Here is a 16,401-nt window from a genome sequence, read left to right on the forward strand (position 1 = left end):
TTCCTTTTCTTCCTATAAGGAAAAGGACAAATTCATCAGAATGTGGCTCTGGCTGCCAGCTCCCATCTGATGGCACGTTACAGACAGATTCCAGGAGGAATTCTTCAAGCCAGTTTGATTTTTGTGGAGCAGAAGGGGAGCAACAAACCAAAAACCCCAATGACACCACACTTTTATTTAAGTTCATTGGGAGAGCACCTTGGTAACTCAGTGGGAGAGGAATGTACAGAGGAGGCAAAGGCAGCCTCCTGTAGTTACTTCAGGAGATAAAGTGGGAAATAATATGCAAAAGTGGGAAATGATATTCAATTAGACCTTTCCAGTAAGGAGGATATGGAAGTTAAATTATTTAATKGAAGGGTTTTTAATATTATTTTACAAAATACAATTTTGCAGCSTCTATTCTCTTCCAAAATATATGAAAGAAGTTTTACTAATTCTGGGACAGTATTCAAAACAACATTCTGAACATCCCCAGTGTTTGAGGAAATTGGGATCTTTGCTGGGTTCTACATCCTCACCTTTTGTTCTGGGACCCCTATGAAACCACATTCCTTCATAAGCCTGCCTGGATTTTTTAGGGTTTCTTTCTTTGTTTTCTCTGCTGTGGTGCTGTTTTGCAGCTTTCTCTCTAAAGAACAACTTCTACTTTCTCTGACACAATTAAAAATGAAGATYGGATCAGAGCATTAGAAGGAAGTATCCAAACTGTAGGAATAGGCAGCTGTAGCCAGTTTGAGATGTGGTCTTTTCCCTCAGGGGTGTGGAGGGAGCTCAGATTGAGGAAATTCTGTTCTGTCCTGTCCAGGGGTTTTGCTGTGGTAGATGTGAGTGTCCAGCTATCCCTGCTGGAAAACTGCACTGGATTTCCTCCTCACACAGAACTTTGAAGTTTTTGCAGTGTGTGCTCACCTTCAATTGTTTTTTGCACTCCCAAAAAGCAGCGAGGTCTGTGAACATTTCTCAAAACCTTGACAGATTTGGGAAATCAGAAGGCAGATGAGCAACTGCAGCTTGATCTGGAAACCTCCTGGGGATGGGAAACATCCTTGAGGTGGACAGGGAGCCCCTGGCATTTCCAAACTGATACATTTGTGTTCCTGAAACATCAACGTGCTCTTTTTCATAACAAAAGAGTTCTGTGGTAGAAAACCAGCCTGGATGCAGAATGTTCTTCAGACAGATAAATAACTCAGTGTACAGCTCAATTGAAATTTCCACGATGAAGTAACAACTTTCTTGGCATTAAAAAAAGAAAAACCCACAAAGATGGAATTGTTAAATGTAACAATCTGTTTCAGAATTTTACTTTCCATTTTCTGTCTCACCCTGCCCTGCATCCCTGTCAGTGCAGCCCTGGTTTAGGCTGTGCCAGCATCTCTTTATCCCCTGCCCTTGCCAGTCCCACCATAAATCAGGAGACAAATGTTGATTGCCTTGACTTTCCTATTCATTGCTGCCTCCGGACTTTGCAGAATGTCTGCTTGGAAGTTATCTCCTGTGCAGCAGAAAAGGATTCAAAAAATTACTAATGAAGTTGAGGATACTTCTGTTTCTTTTTTCCTTTAAAAATTGTGACAGATCTATTCAGGTCATTTCTGCCTTCCTTGCAAATGATCAAACTGCTGCAAAAGTAATACAATGTTTTCATGTTTAGAGGAATGACCCTCGGGCTTTTGGTATTTAAAAATGTTAAAATACTATTTCTGTCCTGGCATACTGGGAGATGACTCTGGGAAGAAGTATCTCATATTTGGGAACTTCATGTGAACAGAAAATTCAGTGGTGGAAAGAAACTTTAAGAAGTTTAAAAACTTTAAGAAAGGGCTCTTAACCTGTTCTTGCAGAAATACTCTTTAGCTCCTCACACCTTTGAGGAGGTCATGTCAGACCTGGAGTGTTTTCAGTCTCAATTTGTTTCCCCCTGAGCAGCTTCTGTGGAAAGGCCGAGGCTGGTCAGGAAATTACTTGAAACATCAATTTTACATGACTGTTACTTGGAAGACATCTCAAAATATATCATGTGAATTGCCAGCCTGCATCAGATGATTATTTTCTTACAGTGACAAATCCTGAACTGTTGTGACCAACTGGGATATTCTGGGGGTATTTTAACCCCTGTGAAATTCTGAGTTTTCTTAATTCCATCCTCATATGCCAATTCTCTTGTGAATAAGGTCTTGAATAACCATCTTTGAGAGCTGGGGTTTCTTAGTCTMTAAATAATTTCAGGTGCACAGGTTAATACTTTTTGGCATAAAATGTAAACAGTTGCTAATATTGATAACTTTGTTTTTTACCCAGATTCTTAGTTCAGCAACCACTTTCTGCCTACATACCTGTGTATGTTTTAAACGTCGAAAAGTTAAAATATTTAACAATGTTTTAGACATTGGAAAGCTTGTGTAATACTTCTCCTTTTCAGCCTGTTGAACCTGCAACTCTGCACTGCTTTCCTCTATGATTTGGCCATGTAAGCCAGGTAATATTGAGCTGTGGAGTTACTGCCAGGCTCACCTGAGCCAGGGATTATTAAACTGAGCACAAGACCAGCCTGGGAGGCCTGAGCCAGCTGCTCCTGGCAAATAAAATAAGCTCCCAATTTTGTAATGGGAGAGCAGGAGTTCTAAACATCAGGCAGATGTGAACTGCTGCATAAAACCCAGATTTGGAGACAGGAGCTCACCCTGTTGCTGCGACCCCTGGTTTTTATCCTGATGGGTAAAAATTGGATGGGTGATTCCTCGCTGCTGTTGCCTTTTGCAGTTTCTGGGTTGTAAATGAACTCAGCTGGTGAGATTGAGAAAGTCAGGATTAGCTTTAAGTGCCCAAATTTGCATCTGAATCCTGTAAAGCAGATTAAAGGTTGGATGGGCAGAGTAATGGAGGGACACAGGAGACAGTTATTATGGAAGGGGTCCATTTTTAAAAGTGTAAAATTCTAAAAGTCTTCATCTCCAATGTTTCTGGAGTGTTCTGTTGAAACATCCAGTCTCTACAGGAAAAAATAATCAAATTAAGGGTAAAAAGAAAGAAATGAATTAATTCTGCTGCTTGAATTAGTTCTTGAAATGAGAGCAGGATCTTCAGAATTGTGGGTAGTGAATTGTGGTGATTCCCTATGACTTTGCACAGTCAACTYTGGTCTAGTCTGTGTGACAAAGTGGAAATAATAACAAAATCTACTGAAAACACACAGTCTGTCTGAGGATAATTGATGTTCTCAGTGTCTGTGTACAGAGGGGTGAATATTGATTTGCTGCCATCTACAGCTGGGTTGTTCCATTCCTTTGATTGTTTTCTTTTTCCTCCCCCTCGCCCCTTTTCCTTTTCCCACTTTCCACCTTTTTTTCCCCTCTTTTTTTCCTTTTTCCTCTTTTTTTTCCCTTTCCCTCCCTCTTTCTTTTTTTTTTTCCTTTGATGAATAACCTCTCCTTTAGGATCATATTTGGGTGCCGTGTCCTCCCTTCCTGTGTTTTTATTCTTAAGAGGTTTGTTTGCCAGGTAAATTATTTTTATGGTAATTTGTACCACATGGGCTTGATATTTCAACAGCTAAATGGAAAAGCTTCTTCTTCTTTTTCTTCTTTTTCTTCTTTTTCTTCTTCTTCTTCTTCTTATGTGACTTTTTCAGAAAAGTAATGAAATCTATCCCCATGTCTTTAAATGTGATCTAAACAGCAGTGGAGTCAAGAGTGGTTAAATCAGGTTAATTTTTATCCTGGACAGGCTTTACTCAGGGTCTCAGTAATTTTACTGTCATTATTCAATACATATTTCACTTTAGCGTRTTCTCATTGTTAACAGGAAACCCATCAGTGTTTCTCACACACATTTCTATATAATGGTCTCTTGATGCCTTTTTAGTAGAAGTGAGAGGACATTAAAACAATTTTAATTCAGMTGTATTTTTCTAGGATTCTCCTAAAATTGACCTCCATTGACCATTCCTACCATACTCAGTAGACTTTATTATTATTTTTTTTAATAATAGTTTTTATTGTCTTAACCTGTGCTGTTCCCAGCAGGGCAGAGTGGCAGTGGAGGGTGAGGGGGCAGCAGAATCTGTGTAATTTATTTGGGGGTAACARGGCTGGAGACAAATGAGGCCACATTTTGGGGATTATTGCTAGATAGGATTTCATAGTTCATGATTTTCAAACAGCATTTGTTAAAGTCTGAAACCCAGGAAAACAGTTCCTTTGACCTGCAGAAGTCACAGTTGTGTTGAGTGTTTTTAGGCAGAGAAGTTTAATTTTAAAGCATTTTTTGGAAACCACATGACTTAGGCCACTGTGAGTTACTATTTCCATTTGCTTCCAATATACTTTAAAATCAATTTCTACAACACATTTACCTCAAAAGTATTTTTGTAAACCTGAAAAGAGGCAGGAAATTACTTTATTGAAAATTTCCAAAAATATTTAAGATGGGGACACATCTGATTTAACTGAACCCATTAGAGTGGTCAAACAAATTAATTCCTCTTAAGTCCYTCGCTCTTAGTAATTTGGATTTATTTCATTTGAGCATTTTCCTGGTTGAGCATTCTTGAGAACTGAAGAATTCCCTTTTCCTCTGGTAGCATCAGTTGCAGGTATTGGATTTCAGTGACGCTGAGGGTGCTGCGTTTTCYCTTGCAGGAAAGGAGCAAAGGGGATATTTTGGGGTATTACAAAGAGACACATTTTTAAGCAAATATTTCCAAATTAATCTCCCTTGTCAAACCCTTGGTGCTGCAGTGAGGATCTSCTGTCACTGAGGCTGAAAGGAGGCAAAGCAAAGTTGTTTTTTTTCCCCAGTTCTTGCCTTTTCCTGAGCCTTGCAGGGCTGACCCAGCTGGAAAGGGGCCAGAGAGGCAGCGGGGCAGGGCAAGGCTGGGGCTGAGATCTGCAAAACCAGAATGGTTTCAAGGTCAGAATCAAGGAAAAAAACCCTTCATCTCACAGAGCATTTGTCATCCTTCCTCCTGCAGAACGGTTCTGCTTTATGCAGTGTGCATTAAGATATAAGGTGATTTATTGATGTATCGTTGACTGGCTTTTAAGGRAAAATATTGCCATTTTTTTAGCTGAAATAGCTGAGGTTTTTCTCACTCTGGTACCAACAATCACCAGCCATTTTTACATTCTGTTTTATGGTACTTWCAAAGGTAAGTGTAAAACTTGGAATTTATATCGAGATCACTCTCAAAGCGAGCCCAAAGTCCAGTTCCTAAATTTCCTGTGAACAATAATTTGACTTATTTTCAGGAGTTATAAAAATAACAGCCATCAGTATCCCTGCTCTTCCTTCCTGTGTGTATTTACCGAGCGAAGAAATAATTAAAATACATTCAATTATTTTTCCTTTTTACTTTGTGAGCAAACGTTCTGTAACCCTCAGCCCATCCACTGGACCACCTCAAAGTTGCTCAGGTGTAATTAAAGGGACGTGTTGTTCTCATTAAAATGATGATGCTGTCACAAAAAAAACTCTTTTAATGGGAGTTGCCAGTTACGAGAGATTCCTGTCGCTGCTCTGACAGGGGATAAGTGAATAGTTGGAAATGCTTGAAAGGAAAGCAGAAACTATTAATATGTTGAGTAAAAAATACTCACAAGCCAAATGGCCAGGGTACAAATGATAATTTGAAGSTTTTTTCTATTTAAAACCCTCCCAAATATCCCAAGTTTCTGTAGGGCCACTCTGTTGTGGTCAGTTTTGGATGAAGTCTTGATTTTTAATGTCTGTAAAATGCTCTTAAAACCTATTTTCTTCCAGGAATTTTTAGTGTGTTTTGCTTGCTTAAAAAAAAAAAGAAAGTGCTTCCTGGTAACAATTTTAAAGTAAATGAAATGACAGATGAGAATTAGAGCAGTTGAGAGTCATTTTTATTTTGGAATTCTTTTTGCATTAACACATCTGCAGTGTTGATGAATATATGGAAAAATGAAATTGTGCTTCTATCCTGCCGTGTCTCCAGTGTGACAATAAATCACTTTTTTTTCCTTTTAAAATGTCTGGCCTTGTAATTTATGTTTGCATAACCCATTACTAAATTCATAGTAGGTGTTTTAGTTGGCAGGCACAATTCCAGGGATTCAGTGGACCTATTTTAATACTGAGCTTTTGTTACTGTTCATAATTATGTGCAGAAATATATGTATTTTCTTAATTATAAAAAAAGCCAGCCTGCTTTAACTTTGGATCTCCTCTCACTTCCTTCACTCAAATAGTGCTTTAAAGCTTTGAAAGAATTAGTGCTTTTTTGACTTGAGAAAAGAAATGGATTTACCAGGCTGAGGGTTTTTCCCCCCATTTTGAAAAAACAAAACACCAAAAAAGTAATAAAGTACAAAAAGCAAAGTTGTGCTGCATCCCTTGTACTGTTCAGAATTTTTGAAAATTCTTTTTATTTTATAGTCCAGTTGTAAATATTTAGGGCAGCATCAAGACAGTATGCAAATAAAGGAAGTTTTATTAATAACCATTATCTGGCCTCGGGTAATAAATATGTATGACTCACATAGGAATAAACCCACCCAATAAATATAAAAGCCATACAAAACCATTAACAATTTTTAATGGACTTGCAGATGGAATAATTTAATGCAACTGTAGTTACTCAGGTTCCAACTCCTGTAACTATTCCTCATCTGCTTGAAAGCTTTCATCTGAAATACATTGCCACCATTCAGGATTCCACCTTGTCTCTGTTTAAAACCATAAAGCTGCGGTTTCACAATTTTTGAAGCACTAATGCTTATTTATGGCCACAGTCCTGCACTTTTTAAGTACAGAGGTGGTTATTTATCTGTTGAACATACACTGACTTTTTAAAAAGGAAGGGTTATTTTAGAAGCAGCAGCTCCGGGCTGGTGTTCAGCAGGAAGGATGAGCTGGGATTGAGCTGTGTGCTGGTCCTGGGGATACCAGGGATGGTGCCTGCAGCCCATTGGGYACACATCACTGAATTTATTTGTTATTGTCACCCAGGGACACTGGGGTTGTGGTTTGCCCATCCCTGGAAGTGTCCAAGGCCAGGCTGGATGGGGCTTGGAGCGCCCTGGGACAGTGGAAGGTGTCCCTGTGSAACTGGGTGAGCTTAAAGTCCCTTCCAACCCAGCCCATCCTATGATTCCAGTGCCTTGTTGGGCTTACCTAGAAGAGAGTCTGGACAAAATCCAGAGAATCCAAAGCAGTTCTGTTCATTGCAGGGCCTTCAGGTGCATTCAGGGCAGTCCCAGCCCATCCAGGGGCTGCACCCACAATGGACAATGGCTCACGGGTTTTTCACTCTTTCTCACTTTTGTCCATTTGCACATCAGGGCTGAATCCTCCAATTGCAGCTGCAACCAATGCAGTCATTGACTCCAAGTTTGCTCCCCCCAATTCTCTGTTGTTTCMATCTCTTGGGGCCTGGCACAGTGAGGTGTCCTTGAGTTTGGGGCTGCAGAGGAATTGTTTTGTGTGAAAATGGGAGAGCTGGAGCTCAGCACTGTCTGTGGAGTCTGGACTTAAACACTGAAGAATCACAGGGTTACAGAGACATGGAAAATATAGAAGCGGAAATCCTAAGGCATCAGTTCTGTGATTATTCCTTATTAAGATTGAAGCGGTTTAAATTTGGGGCACTTCTGCCCCAAAATGGGGCACTTCTGCCCCAAAATGGTTTTCCTGTGGCTAAAATAGAGAAAGCAACAAAAAAATGTCACCTGCTCAGTTCAGGAACCAAAGCAACCTGGTTTGTGGAGCTGGATGAGGTAGACACAGCATCATCACATTTGTAAAAAACTTCTGCTGTGGTTTTCTATAGGTTTTGTTTCCTACTGGGTAAATAACAGTAATTTAAAATATTCTGAAGAGTGTGTCAGCTCCGTCAGTGTGTCCACATGTGTGTGTGTGTGGGCACCAGGCACCTTTTAATAAAATATTACAAAAGCAGCTTGTGTTCCCAGGCTGGCTGCTGATGGATGAGCTGCTGGGTGAGGAGAGGCACCTGCAAACATTCTGCCCTTCCAAAGCTGATTTTAATCCCAAGCTTTCTTCAGGGTGAGATCCACTGGGAGTGCTTTTAAACACACCCCAATGTGTTGAGGCTTCTCAGTCCTGTTTGTCAGAAGCCATTTGAGCTCTGAAGAGCTGAAGCCCAAAGCCCTTTCAGTGCACTTTAGGGCAGGTTCACACCTGCACTGGAGCTGTGCTCTGGCTGCTGGGATGGCCGTGGCTTCCAGAGGCAGCTCTGACACCTTCCTTGGCTGCCAGAGCAGCAGCTCCTTTCAAGCTGTACCAGGTTCCAGTGCCTCATCTCCCAAGCCTCAGTCAGACACATGAACCTGCTGCTGATTATCCCCTTTGCCTCTAAGGGCTGCTGATGAGGTGCTGGAGAGCTGGGATGGGTCAGTCAGCAGCACTAGATGAAAAAAGAACCAGAGGTGGGCTTGGGGCTGCACTCACCTGCCTCAYCTTGGCAGGGCCAGGTTTTCATGCTCTCAGAATGCCTGGATSACTTGAATATCTGGAAAACTAACCCTTGCTCCTTGGGAAACTCTATCCATTGCTCCCTGTGCAAATACATCCCTTGCTCCATGGTTAACTCTCCCTTCCTCCATGATTAACTCTCCATTGCTCCATGGTTAACTCTCCATTGCTCCATGGTTAACCCTCCATTGCTCCATGGTTCTCTCTATTGTTCCATGGTTAACTCTCCAGTTGCTTTTGGGAACACTCTCCATTGCTCCATGGTTAACTCTCCATTGCTCCATGCTTCTCTCCATTGTTCCATGTTTAACTCTCCATTGCTTTTGGGAACACTGTCCCTTGCTTTTGGGAACACTCTCCATTGCTCCATGGTTAACTCTCCATTGTTCCTTGGTTAACTCTCCATTGCTTCATGGTTAACTCTCCCTTCCTCCATGATTAACTCTCCATTCCTCTATGGTTCTCGTCATTGCTTTGTGGTTAACTCTCCATTGTTCCATGTTTAACTCTCCATTGCTTTTGGGAACACTCTCCCTTGCTTTTGGGAACACTCTCCATTGCTCCATGATTAACTCTCCATTGCTCCATGGTTAACTCTCCATTGCTCCCTGCACAAGCTTTTCAGATCTTCCCTGGGCTGGGCACTTCTCATCTGGAGGAGCTGGGATCAGATTTGCAGATCCCTTTGGAACTTTGGGCCAATCTCCTCTTGCTTTCTAGCAAAAATCAGCCAAGCACTTGGTTCCAGTGAGTGGCCAAAGTGTGTGTGAGATGGGAAGGGAGAAAACCACCCAGGTTCACATCCATGTTGCAGGGATGCTGCTCAGTCACATTATCACTGATGTGAATGCTGAAACTCAGCTCAAAGCCAAGATCTGAGTGTGGACAGCAGCAGTGCAGAGTGTGATTCACCTCCAAAGCCCAGCATCTTCCTGCCATCCACCCATGTCGCTGCCCACAGTTCATCCATGCAGGTAAAATAAGGGCAGCACTGAAGAAATGAAGTGCTGCTTTGTAAGGGAAGGAGAGACATTATTAGTCTAAAAAAAGATTTAAACAAAATCAGCTAACTGGTTGAAGTAGTTCTTCAATTAATGCTTGAAAAAGCAATAAGTTTAAAACGTTCTTGCAGTCAGTCACGGGAAAAGGCATATATTAAGCTCACCTGTTGAGAGGATTATCTCTGCTAAACACACTCATTTTACTTGAGACCAAAATAGATCCTTAAAAAATTAATACTGAAATAGGTTTACAGCCGATAGAGAGATTTCCTTCAGACCTGTTTTGTGGTATGCTCATCTGCTTTTTCAGGAATTTTAAGCATCGAAGGAATGAAGTCAAAGCTGCTGCTTGTCTTTGAAATGGATGCCTCTTTGATAAGCCTCTGATCTCCGTACCCAGAGTTGTAGTAGCAGATTCAAACACTGATTGTAAAATCGGGAGACTAAAATGTAGCCACGACAGCTTCAAACACTCTGTCTCTCTGTCAGATTCAATGCACAGGACATTGCCAGGAGTTAAAACGATGCAAAATTAAAGTAGCCTACTAAATTTACCTGCCATGGAGAATCCACAAAAGAGCTGCCACTTCTAATCCTCCAATTCGTTTCAAATTATTATTTTTTCAAATTGGACTCCCTGATCTCTTCAGCTCAAGCTGTTGTAGAGATTTGAAGAGCTGTCTCTTCTTGTCAGATCAGTGGTTTAATAATAATAATATCTTACGTTTATATAGCGCTTTTCATCCCGCAGCTTCCCAAAGTGCTTTACAAGCTCTCTCTACACAAAATCACGGCACCACCTCTTGGGTGGCTGCTGCTCATCAGCTGCACAAGAGGCTGGCAGCTCTTAACTCTCCTTCCTCACTCCCTTGAAAGCACCAGGGAGGGGTAGCAGACATCCCAGTTCATCCCAGTGGGGTGAAAACCATTGCTGGGATGTTCTGCCCACCCCMAAACCAGGGACACAGTCAGGAACAACCATAACCACGGTCTTAATGGTTTGTTTTCTGATGATATTTTTATTTTATTGTATACACAGTCTGAAAAATCCTTCAATGTTTGGAATTTGCGGGAGCAAGAGGAGGAACTTTGTAGCACTTCTTTAAAAAATGTGCATAGGARAGTGCAGGTATCTTGAATGTAATATAGAAAATTTTTTAAAAAATCATAAAAAAAAAAAATAGTCCAAACCTCTATCCAGACRTTCTTTCCCATCTTTTTTTGTTGGAGGCCAATGTAGAGCCATTCTGACCCATCAGCAAGTGCCTTCAACAGGTTCTTTAAACCTCCAGAACCTGGGGATGATGGTGCAGGACAGATTTTTATCTAATTAGTTCTGACTCTTGAGGTGATGGTTCCTGGGGGGGAAGAGGCCCTGAAGTGGCACGAGGAGGCTGCTCAGTAGTGGAGTGCAGCCACCCTGTATTGGTTCTCCAAGGGAAAAGGGGCAAGAACACATTGATGGAGGTTTAGACACAATTAATAAATAGAATGGCACCAGGTTTCTGTAATGGTTGATCTGGCTTATTTTTTAATTTCCTTTAGTGCTTCACAGTTTGGCTTCATGTGTACCCTTTCCAAGATTGCTGGTGCTGAAAGGTAGATTAAAAACAAACAAAAAATCAGGSACAGCTCAATTTAAGAGTCACTGACACATCTGCAGAACATCCTGCTGTGCTGTGCTCATCTGGATTTGGATCATGTCCAACCTCATAACTTTTTCAAATTATYCTGAATTTTGTGTTCTAGATACCATTAGAGACCATTTACTGTGTCCAGGTTGACTTCAAATAATCCTGCCTCCTTCCTTGCCCACCCTCTAAAGAGGAAGGCTTCTCTCCTGCCTGCAGGGAAGGGGTTTAACTTCAATGGTTTGGAGCCAGGAAGAGAGAAAGCCAGAGGCCCAGACGTGGTCTCAGARGCCTTAAAAATGTGGAAAAAAAGAAAGTGTACATCCACAGACACTAATGCTAATGGACACTTATCCTGTCTCTGRCTGTAAATTATTGAGATCCTGCTTCTATCTGGTAATGCAACTTAATCAGAATCAGTTTTACTGCTCTGACCCCATAGGGAACCTTCTAATTTCATTTTATTTTACATTTTGTCTAGTCACTGGGCTAGGAAGCTTTGTGTGCAGTCTCCTGGGGACATTTCGAAGTGACACGCTGTCGTATTTCCCCAAAAACACCAAACTCAGGAGGCTACAGCTGTGTCATGGCTTTTTTCCTGGTCAGCTRGGAGCACACAGGGTGCCCAGCAGTTTGCAGTTCAGGACTGGGGGGATTAAAACCATCCCAGTGCCATCATTTCCTGAGCAGAATTCCCCAAGGCAGCTGCTGCTGGGCTRTCCTTGCAGAGGATCTCTCCACAGCTCCTGCATCTCACAGCCTTTCCAAGCTGCAGGTTTTCCTTTCCTCTCTCAGTAAATACGATGCCTCGTTGCCTCCTCACAGCCTCAGCACCAGATTTGGGTTTTTACAGTCTCCCCATGGGCCATAGCAGCTTTGCAGRCAGGAGGAAAGCTGGAAATCAGCTCCAAAGCTGCTTTCCACATGTGCTGGAAGAGGAACATCAGTTATTGGGGTATCCAAAGGCACAATAGGGACACAGCATTGCAGAGTTCCATGGAGGGTTTTTCCAAGGCAGTGTGGAATGGCAGGAGAGCTCACCTTGCCCTCCCAAAYGCTGCTCTGCCAGCAGGAGGTGGCACTCCAGCCATCTGCTGCTCCTCCACGAAGGACAGTCACCAACTTTGTGACGGAACTTTTCCCTTCATCTAACACTGCTGATGAGGGGAGGCATTTGGGTGGGTGCTGCTGCAGGTCAACATCCCTTCTGCTGCTGAGGTCAAAGACACAACATCTCTGTGGTTTCCAGTTCCTGCCCAGTGCTGCAGGATGTCCCAGGTGATGCCCAGGGATCTGGAGTGTCCCTTTCCCACAATCGAGCGGCGCTCATGCACCTTTCCCTTCAGGAACTCCCCTTTTTCCATTCTCTCAGCCCAGTCTGCAGGTTTCTTAAAGGGATTACAGTGCCAAGGCCGGGATTTAAAGCTGGCTTTAATGAGTTTGATGAGGCTGTGTAGCAGCCTTGCAGAGCAGCCTGTCTGTCCAAACAGCATTTTTAACAGCGATTCCCCCTGCTCTGGAGATCAGCRAGATCAGTGCGGGAGGGCTCCTTCCCCTTGGATGGGACTGCAGAAAAACAGACTCTGCTGATCACTGATAGCAAAAAAATGTGGTTTWAGACTTAAAATAGTGCCTGTGCCGTGCTGGAGCCCCTTGTCCCTGGGCAGCAGGGGTGTGAGGAGCGCGGGGTGCGAGCGCCGTGCCGGGGGACGCTCRGCTGCGTCTCCGCAGGCTCTCACCCTCACCCCATCTGCTGTGGAGGATGCTGCTCACACAGCTCCCAGAAGTGATAAAACCCGCTCTAAAAAAACCCCAAGCCAGCCCTCAGCATTCCTTATTAAAGAAAGGAATCTGTGAATTCATGTTGTTTACTTGGATTTCTGTTGGAATTCGCCGTAACTGCGAGCTGGCAAAAAGGCACTCGGATGTTCTCTCTGTGTGTATTTGCATTTTTATATTTTTGTGTGTGTACACACATTAAAAGTAGCTYTAYTCAGAGATGAAACTGGTGATGGTGYCTTAGAGCAGGTGGGCTGCAGGATCCCTMCAATGGATAGGGTTTTCCACCRAATTCTGTCTCAACAGTGTTAAAAWTTCACATTTTTGGATATGTGAATACATAAAAATAAGTCTTAAAAATAGCAACTGATAAGGAATTTTTTATGTGAGCAATAACTGGGGAACATAGGTAAAGGTAGATGGCATGTCTTATGGGGTGTTGACTCAAAACCTGTTGCWGGTCCAAAATTAAATATTGCTGTTCCATATTCCAAATCAGTGTAATTATGGAGCAAGGAAAAAAAAAGATTTCTGCATACCTTTTAAATTTTTTTTTTTTAAATAAAAGATAAAAGAGACAACATGTTTTGTGTGTGAGTTTTTGAAATATTAGAAGTATTTTGGGGATATAGGCTGATTGGCAGAGTGCTGTTGTTGGACTGCTATTCAGAAACAGAAGCAGCTTTTGGTGGGCATGAGGATTTTGATAAATCTGATCATACACTTAATTTTGTGACCTTAAAACAGGAATTCTCCAGTCACAGATCTTGGATGAAAAACTTGGGTAACTTTTCCAAAAGTCCCTCTTATTACTGCAGTGATCACACACGAAGTTCTTAGGCACATTTAATTTCTTTTTTTTTAATACCTTCATGTTTCAAACAYAGAGGAGAGAGATAAATGGTATTTGGGGGGATTTGGGGGCTTTGTTTGTTTTCTGGACTTACTTCTTTGAATTAGACAATCTTTTTAGAGTGTAACTTTTAAAACACACCTGTTTAACCTTTTAAAACCCACCCCCACTTTGTACCTGTACATATGACCCTGAAAAACGGGAAACGGGGAAGGCAACTTGAAGAAATACAAGATTTTKTATTTGAAGTACAAAATTTGAACACTTGTAAGTTGTCTATTCCCACTAATAGATCTTTGATGCGTTGTGYTACTTTCAGCTCTGTAAAAGAGGGAGAGAAAGTGGGGATTTTCCCCTGCTGATGCAAGTGAATGCGAATTGTTTGGCATCCTCTGCAGCATCCTCTGCAGCATTTAAGGATAAGGAGATRTTTGAGTGCCAGCAGCATCTCCAGGTTTCTTTCTTCCCTCAGCAATGATCTGAAGGAAGAGAACAGAGCCCACAAGTCCTGACTTGCTGCTGCCAAATAGGAAAGGCTATAATTGAAATTTTGGCATTGGCTGCATGTCCCTTWCAGAAGTATTTGCTTTGTACCTTTGCAGGATTAAAAAAATTGGAAGYGAAATACAATCAGGTGTAAATGGTGTTATATAAAATCTTATTGCCAAATCTCTGCTGTGAAGAAATAAAGTATTTTTTTATTGAAACGAATAATTTGATTTTACCACTCTACTGATTTTTCTTTGCTCTCGGAGTAGGAAAATTGGCAATTAGTATTCCAATAACCCAGTCTTATGGAAAGATTTGCCTGTTGCTAGATATGTTATAATTTATATATTACACAAAACCTACTGTGTTCCATGCTTCAATATTGTTCAATCATTTAAAATTTGTGCCAGGAATCAGAATCTAATGTCGGAATTAAAGTCCAGAGCATTCAACAGCTGCATTTGTTGACTACAGGAGATAATGAAGGGATAACGTTGTGCTTGAACCATTCTGGGTTTTAATTTGATTATTTAAGACCCTCGGACACAATATTGAAGTGTCCATTAGTAAAACYTGCACGTTTTCTCCTGTGTTGACAGCTCCTAAAAACCAAAAGATTGGCTTGAAAATGTCAGTGAAAGCTGGGTTCCAAATGGCAAGGGAGGTGTGTTTGTAACTACTCTGCTGCTCCCCCCTTTGTTGTTCAGGAACAAATCCCGTGTTTGTAGTAGGGATTTTAGACAGTGATCTGCAATCACTGGTGCCAGCAGCAGAGTGGTATTTGTTTAATAAAAGATTGAGTAAAAAAGAACCTTTGGTGTTTGGTCTCCAGCGCAGTCACTTTATGAGCCGAATGTTCTGAAGCCAAAATAAAGGAAAGGTATTTGAATCTTTGAAGCAGAGCTATTTCTGTGAGTTCTGGTGACTTTCCTTAATAGCAGTGGGTGGATTGACAAAAAAAAAGGTGCTTAGCAGATAAATATAATGAAATGTATCTTTTTYAAAAGCAGGGTCTTTCAGGTCGGGATCTTTGGTTGGAGGCTTTCCAAAGCTGGATGACTCAGTCAAAAAAGACAACTCCCAAAGCTCCTGGGTGGAGTTCCTAGACTGGTACCAGCAAATTCCCAGAAAGGAAAACAATTGCTCCTTAATTGGAATTCTTTCACCCAAAGATTACTCACTTATCAATACTCTAAAAATATCCTGAATGGTTTCCCAGAATTCTGAAGAACTGTGGCTGTTCTGACTGGGGCAGGTGTGTCATGCTCATTCAGCAGTGCGTGTGCCCTCTGATGCTTTTTGGTGTTTCTTTAGTATTTAAGAGCAGAAAGGAAGAAACAGAAAATTAAATTGGGTGTAGTACAACATGGACTGCTTCCTGTGAGGGGAGATTGGGAAAGGTCAAACAATCGAAAAATTGAATTTAATTTTTTGGGAGAAAGTATGTATTTTTCTACTCTTTTCCTTTTTTGAATTTCTGTTCAGTGTAAAATTGTATTTTGTGACATAGTGAGATAACAAAACTCCATTTTTCAGTATGAGTGGCTTGACTTTCCTCAGTAACTCTTGTGGAGTGTTATGTGTTCTGTGTTCTACTGAGTGGGGGGGAAATGCCAAAATTTTATATCCAACATGTGAAGGACAAGAGAGAAGTATTGCAGTATTGCAAGTAGGTATTGCTTTAATATTTGCAAAATGCTTTGTAGACAAACACAAAAATGCTTTACAGATAGAAGCTTTCCAGATAGAATCGATTGTTGGAAATCTGTGGTCTTGCCATCTGTAATTTTCAGATTTTTAAAATTTCAGTTTCACCTTTATTGTGTTTCTTTTGCATGAGCTAATTAGAAGATGGTTCGTGGTAAGCTAGAACAGTAAAAATCAGGATGTTCTCCACACAATATCAGTTACTTTCTTCAAAATTAAATTCTTGGTGTTAATAATCGATAAAATCTGGAATTTACCAAAAATATTAAAAGTAGGAATCCTTTTCAATGTGGAAAACATCTTAATTTGAAGAAACTTCCTAGTTTTATAAATTTGGTATTTTATTGTACAGAATTTGCTGCTTTGTTGTTTATTTTGAATTTACTCCGAAGTTTTTGTATAAAAAAAGTCCGATATTAGATTCTTGCCCACTTGCTTTGATTTGTTTTAAATCTCCTCAGAGGTGTCAGTAAAATGT

At 41.2% G+C, this 16,401-nt stretch overlaps 1 protein-coding gene across 7 annotated transcripts in view; it reads left to right on the top strand.

The window, feature by feature from the left end:
- The window catches only part of CUX1 (cut like homeobox 1), a 269,606-nt gene that overhangs the window by 50,143 nt on the left and 203,062 nt on the right, over positions 1–16,401 (top strand). The window lies entirely within an intron of this gene.

This window comes from Malurus melanocephalus, unplaced genomic scaffold (assembly GCF_030028575.1).
Source record: "Malurus melanocephalus ecotype Western Australia unplaced genomic scaffold, MMel_1.1 scaffold_193, whole genome shotgun sequence".
In the NCBI taxonomy this organism is placed as follows: domain Eukaryota; kingdom Metazoa; phylum Chordata; class Aves; order Passeriformes; family Maluridae; genus Malurus; species Malurus melanocephalus.